Genomic DNA, 7,647 nt, shown 5'->3' on the forward strand with positions numbered 1-7,647 from the left:
GATCCCATAGACCTCTGAAGTTCGCCTACAAATAGGATCCAATGCTGCCAAATTTGCCCATATAAGGAGTTCCGGGTGTTAATTGAAGCTAACTGCCTATGGCAAGTTGCATTGTAAGTTAGCTCTGGGATAGCAAAGATCAAAGTGTGCCATCTTCACCTTTCGAAGATCACAGTATGCACTAAGGCAGAGGACACAACTTTGTAGTGCAAAACGTCTGCACTCGTCCTCGTGATAGTTTAACATTTGCGATAATTCAAAATCCCCATGTTATTTGAGAAAAAAATCTCAAGATGCCGGATCTCCTTATTTGGGCAAAGATGGTGGCTTTTTTGTAGGCGAACTTCAGAGGTCTATGAGGCCTCACACACTTAGCACCTGAGATCAATTAAGTCTGAGTCTTTAGTCCTTAGTACTTAGGGCTCACATTGGCTGAATCCCAGTACAGCAGTTAGGGATTATGGGTAAGTGTTAGTTTTTTGTTTATAATGTTTAATTTTTCCTCATTACTCTTTATTGTGGCTTTTTGGGATGTGTACTGTATGTCATAGAACAACTGATTGAACATTCCACAGAAAATGACTGTGTAAGGGATTTGTCAGGATGACCACTATAGAGAAGACCATGATTAAAATACATGGACATTTTGGAGAGAATGTGTATTTCTTCTTGGGTGCAATGCAAAATTGAATACTTTTTCAATAGCATTCTTTTGCCCCCTTGGCAGTGTCACAAAGTTGGGCACTCAATGCTTACTTGCATTATGTGTCTGCAGAGGCGCTGCTGGAGAAACCCGGGCCCCACAATAATGCTAGTATTATTGTGGAAGGGTTTCTAACATATGGCGTTATTGGGGAGGGACCTCTAAATATGTATTTGATGGGATTTTAAAATTAACAGTAAATTATTGCAATAGTAAACCCAATATCATGTTTTTCCACATTTTTGCGACATGTTTTGAAAGATGAATCACATTATTTTGTGTGTCATATACTGTTATATCACATCAAATATAAATTATAATACAACCGAACCAATATCCATGAAAACCAGGGTTTCCCGCAGCGCTTTCCTGCTAAGGCGGCCGCCTTAACAACACAGGGCTGCCGCCTTAACTAGCGTCTTCAAGAAATAAATAAATAAATAACTATATTATGTATAGTGATATTCGCCGTATTACTCTGTCATGTTTTCTCCATGTCATTCCAAACCGTAGCCGCTAGTCTCCCTTCTCTGTAGAACGCATAAAGAAAAGAAACTTTTTCAAATCGAGTTGGCCTATGCGCACAGGCGACGCGCTCATTCAGCATGAGTATTTGATATCAGGTCAGGTGCCACTGCCACGCATATCTCAGAGTGACTGCGAACACAAATAGCCTAAACCTTGCTAGATTTGACGACTCTCACAGGAATGGTTCTCCGTTGAATCTACCAAATGTGTGGGATGAGCGGCATAACACTTTTGAGCGCTTTATCTTTTTTTTTTAATCACTCGTCTACTACTATGAATGCATAGCCCACTGCATCTTGTAATTTGTTGTGACAAACACTTGTGCCATCTAGCCTACAGCTAACAACAACTTGTGATGGCTATTCATTCACGTGTTGTACAATACTGAAATTGTCTGAGGTTTACACAGGCTAGTTTAAACTTTAAACATAGCCTCTTGTCTCCCATGCCAGTTTCATTCATCCCGACCGGGCGGGACGCACGTTTCCGTTTTGTAGAAATAATTCCTGAATGTTTTTGTTCAGAGCTGAACATGCAACTGTATTTGACAGATGACAGATTTGGTTGCTAGTGACAAAATATTAGCGTTCAATGCGGTACGATCTCGCTAATTATGTTTTTAAAAGCATTAAAAACGTTCCGGCTCTCTTAGGCTATATGAGCAACAGGCACAAATACAGCTCCAATCAAAGAATTGCAGCTTTAGGCTACTAAATCACAATTCACTAACTTTACCATACTTTACCATACAGTCGCAATGTTACATGTTCATACAGTTTCATCTTTATTTCATGATATATTCTAAAATATCCACCATTACAAATATTCTTGGTTTTAATAGAATATTATAATATTGACTGGCTTTAAAATATATCCTATGGTGCTATGCTGAGCAGTGCAAAGGTTTTGAAAGATACAAAAGGCCCTGCATTGGAGTTATAAATTTACACTTTTAAGGTATAATATTGTCTAAATTGTGTTAATGATGTTTAATTGGTTGCTGATTCAATTAAATCTGATACAATGAATGTGAAATCCAGGTATATTGCTGTCATTAGTGTCAAAATTCAACATTTTCAACATGCTGACAGCCTACTAATTTTTTACTTCAGCTGACCTCCTTGTCTTTAAGTAAATCAGAAAAGAAGTTATTTAGATAAGTGTGTGCTAGACTGCTCCTGTAGCCAACAATCCCCTCTCTACCCTTTGGGAATTGAACTGTTATATGATCCTTGGTGATGTAAATTATGAAAAACCCTTTATTTGGTTGGTCTTGATGTGGCCTTGACTCCTTTAAGACTCGGTCTCGACTCAGACTTGCTTCCTAAAAGACTCGGTCGTTGTCACTCGGTCTCGGCTGCAGTTCAACCAACGGTCTCGACCCCCCCCCCCCCCCATCGTAGGGCAGTGGCGGCGATGCGGTGGGGACGCTACGGCGACGCCCCCTTCCCCTGGACAGACACCACCTTAACTAACACATTTTCTGGGGGAAACCCTGAAAACCAACTAATAACAGCACATTTCTGTAAATGTAAGCATTATTATCCGTAATACAACATTTATTAACCATATTTGTAGGTAATTTCATTGTTTTAAAATGTGAAAATATTTCTAATTAAACATTAAAAACATGAAAATGAGGCAAAATATTTTTAAAATTACAACTACAAACTGTATTTTAATTATGAAAAATAACCGTATTTTTACGAGAAAGTAATTTTCTGTTACTTCACAGTGTTTTTTTGGTACCGCACAGTATTTTTTTGGCGCCCCAGCTGCCGGAAATTTACTGTTTTTTTTTTACAGTGTTCGTCTTCACAACCACCCTGATATCTTACCTATTTGTGTCTTCTAACAGTGACACTGACAGCTTGAACCAAAACATGTCTGCAAAAGTCTTAACGGAAGCCCTTTTCAGAATTGGCCCCCTGACACAACAGTGGCCCTTGTGGTGTGATACTCTTGTGGTATTTATTGATCATTATTTTTTAATGATCATGCTTGCACACAAGTTGGATTATATTGCACATTTGCCCAAAATTACAGTAGGTAACATGGAAGACAAAGGAAGCACTTTGGGGTAAAAATCCGCTTTTTCCATTTTTAAGAATATAGTGTTAAAATTGACAAAATAAAATTTTCTAAGCTGACAACCTGTCTAGAACTCATGTTGAGGGGTTAAATATCAATACTGGATAGGTTGTATGCTTGTACCAAAAAGTGTCCGACAAAGTTTTAATATCAGTTTTGGCCCCCTGACTACAACGAAATGTAGCAGGGTAGGCTATGTGGAAAACATCCTCCTTCGTTTTTAATTCAAACTGTATGCAATGAACAGCTGGGGAAGTGTGTCGTTAACCCAACGAGCAAACAGACATTTTTAAACGAACGGGAACAACATCATGCTGTTTTAACTTGGTGAAAGTGAAATTGAAGTTTTCCCACATATCCACGTTGGTCTAAGTGTTCAGAAATAGTTGTGTGAATCCGTGATAAAACCTCCGTTTCAATAGCTAAGATAAACGAAATAAAGGCCAAACTGCATGAACAAATTATCCATTCATAGCCATAGCGTTTCTGTTGCAATCAAAATCAACCTAAGCCAACATGGGGGGTATTCCATGAACCTCGCTATACAAGGCGGCGCTCAAAAGAAATGGCCTGGCTTGAACTAGCGTGTACTTTCACTTCAGGCTGAAGCCGTTCCATTAACTCAAGTTAGCTGCATCTTGCCCTCGTTTATTCAAACAAGGCTAAAATCAGCTTCATGTAGGCTATGCTCGTGCACGAGGTAGAAAAGTAGACCAAAACCATAGATTGACGAAAAGAGGATACATGTCGTAAAATTAAGGCAAACTAGAAGATTTCAGTTCGATTTACAAGCGCCATCTACAGGATTTTCATCGGAAGTAATCAAATTGAACATAAAAAAAATAGATAGTTGCCTAAAAAGGAGAATAACGAAATCGTACTGTAAATCGCTAAACAGTAATTATGATGGTTTGAATTGGGACTTTGATTGTCTTCACTCTGAACAAAACGAGTGAATAAGTAGGCTATTTAAACTCAAAACAACTTTGGCAGCTATTCAACATTAAAAATAACCTACGTTAGATTAAAAGGGTTCACTCTAAAATATTTTTTCGGTGGTCATAAAATAAATTAGTATTGTCCTGGGAGTAGCCCATTGGGAGAAAACCTATTGTCTCCCATAAGGATATAGTTCTGCCAAAGTGTTTGTGAAATATAATGATCTGAAATGCAATATTGGCTTTCAATATGTCATTTCATATTTAATTTGTGTAATACAGTTGGTTTGATATCTGAACTATAGGCCTAATCAATAGACTATATGAAGCGGTTTTAATTATTATAGCCTTTACAGAATTAGGCTGTAGGCTGGCTTGCCTCATCGTATAGCCCACTGACAGCCTGCCTACTGTCACTGAACAAGCTACTGTACATGACCCTGTTACGGCCAATAGGCCAGATGAACTGGTTGGACCCCGAAGTAGGACACAAGCAAAAATGGAAATGGTTAAACAGTAATTTAATGTTCAGAGGACAAAAACTCCTTCTAATGAGACAGCAGGCCAATGCAGAGTAAGACAATGAAAGTCAATGAGAGCAGGCAACAGACAAGGTCGAGAGCTAACAATCCAGACACAGTAATCCAAAAATCCAGGACAGAAAACAGTCCAAAGTCCAGTAATAAAGTTCAATCCAAAAAAAATCCAGAAAAAGACGGTAAATCCAAAAAGGTCAATCCAAAGGGAAAGTGTAGCAGCAGCAGTGGCAACATGGCAAGATACAAGATAGCTCCGCACTGAATGATTCCAAGAGCCCGGCCTAAATACTATGCCTGATTGAGTAATCAGACACAGGTGTGCTGATCAGCAGAGCAGGGAGACAGGAGAGGTAGGGCAGCAGCAAAACATGGACTGGAGTAAACTGCCTGGGAATGGAGCGCCCTCAGAACAGCCAGCCACAGGAAAAAACCTGGCTCAGGATCTGGAAGGTCCTGGACGATTCGTGACAGTACCCCCCCTCCTATGAACGCCTCCGGGCGTTCTAGACAGGGCCTCTGGGTTTCGACGGTGAAAATCTTTGATCATGGTTGGATCCAAGATGAAGCGAGATGGAACCCAGCTTCTCTCCTCTGGACCGTACCCTTTCCAGTCTACTAGGTACTGTAGACCACGACCCCGTCGACGGACCCTCAGCAGCTCCTTGACTGTAAAGGTCTCACCACCATCGATGATCTTAGGTGCTGGTGGAGCCTTGGTGGGAGGAGAAAGAGGACTCGAGACAAGAGGTCGTAACTGTGACACATGGAAAGATGGGTGAACACGTCTCATAGACCGGGGCAGACATAAACGAACAGTGTTAGGATTTATGATCTTAGAAATAGTGAAAGGGCCCACAAACCTGGGAGCCAGCTTACGTGACGTAACTTGAAGGGGTAGGTTTGCTGTACTAAGCATTACTCTCTGACCCGGCTGATAGACAGGAGCAGGAGTCCGGTGCCTGTCCGCTTTTCTCTTCATCACCTGCGATGCCCTCAGTAAGTGATGCCTGGCCCGTGCCCATATCCTGCGACAGCGGCGAATGAAGGCCTGAGCAGATGGAACAGAAGCCTCCTTCTCCTGAGAGGGAAACAGGGGTGGCTGATATCCTAGGCAACACTGGAAAGGCGACAAACCAGTAGAGGACGAAGGCAGGCTGTTGTGAGCATACTCAATCCAGGGTAACATCTGGCTCCAAGATGACGTATTCTCAGACACCATGCACCGCAAGGCCACCTCCAACTCCTGGTTTGCACGCTCAGTCTGCCCGTTGGTTTGCGGGTGATAACCTGAAGACAAACTGGGTCTAGCCCCAATAAGTTTACAGAAATCCCTCCAAAAATTTGCTGAAAACTGAGGACCCCTATCTGACACAATATCGACAGGTAATCCATGAATCCTGAAAACATGTTGCACCATTAACATTGCTGTCTCCTTAGCAGACGGGAGCTTGGGAAGAGGGACAAAATGGGCAGTCTTAGAGAACCGGTCAACAATGGTGAGAATACATGAATTACCCCCAGAGACAGGAAGTCCTGTAACGAAGTCAATTGCAACATGGGACCATGGTCGGTGAGGTACAGGCAGCGGTCTCAGTAAACCAGCAGGGGCCCTAGTGCTGGTCTTGCATCTAGAACAGGTGTTGCAGGCTGCCACGAACGCTCTGACATCCCTTTGCATGGACGGCCACCAGAAGTGCTGCTTGAGCATTGAGAGAGTTCGAGTGGTCCCAGGATGACAAGCTAACAAGGAACTGTGTCCCCATTCCAGCACCTGTGATCGGACACAAAGAGGCACAAACAGACGGTTAGGAGGGCCGTTACCTGGTCCTGGATCCTGAGCGAGAGACTGTTGGACTATGGTCTCTATATCCAGCTGAGCCGCCGCAACAAGGCAGTGAGGAGGAAGAATAGGCTCATCCTGGTCCAGTGGAGAATCAGAAGCGAACTGTCGGGACAGGGCGTCTGGCTTAACATTCTTGGAGCCTGGTCTGTAGGAAAGAACAAAGTTGAAGCGGGAGAAAAATAGGGACCATCTGGCCTGACGCGAGTTGAGTCTCTTCGCAGACCTTAAATACTCCAGATTCTTATGATCTGTCCACACAATAAATGGCTTCTCTGTACCCTCTAACCAGTGCCTCCACTCGTCAAAAGCGAGTTTGACCGCCAGTAGCTCTCGATCGCCAATGCCATAATTTTGCTCAGCAGGTGTTAATTTGCGAGAAAAATAAGCACAAGGATGCATTCTGTTATCACTGGGCAATCTCTGTGACAGCACGGCCCCCACCCCTGAATCAGAGGCATCCACCTCCAGGACAAACTGAGCAGAGGGATCAGGAATTATCAGAACTGGAGCAGTGGAAAACCTGGCCTTCAAAACAGCAAAGGCTCCTTCAGCCTCCTTGTTCCAGACAAATGGACGCTTGGTGGATGTGAGTGTCGTGAGTGGAGCCACAACAGAACTATAGTTCTGGATAAACTTCCTATAAAAATTGGAAAAGCCAAGGAAGCGCTGTAACTCCCGGCGAGAAGAAGGAGTAGACCAGTCAGAGACTGCCTTTACCTTTCCTGGATCCATCTTGACCACCCCAGGAGAGATGACAAACCCCAAAAATGACGTCTCTTCTGTATGGAAGTCACACTTCTCAGCCTTGACAAACAACTGATTCTGGAGGAGACGCTGCAAGACCTCTCTGACATGGGAACGGTGTGACTCTGCACAGGGTGAAAAAATCAAAATATCATCAAGAAATACAAAAACGAACTTATTGATAAGATCTCTCAAAACATCATTGACTAAGGTTTGAAAAACAGCAGGGGCGTTGGTCAACCCAAATGGGAGAACAAGGTA

This window comes from Sardina pilchardus, chromosome 5, assembly GCF_963854185.1.
Source record: "Sardina pilchardus chromosome 5, fSarPil1.1, whole genome shotgun sequence".
Lineage (NCBI taxonomy): Eukaryota > Metazoa > Chordata > Actinopteri > Clupeiformes > Clupeidae > Sardina > Sardina pilchardus.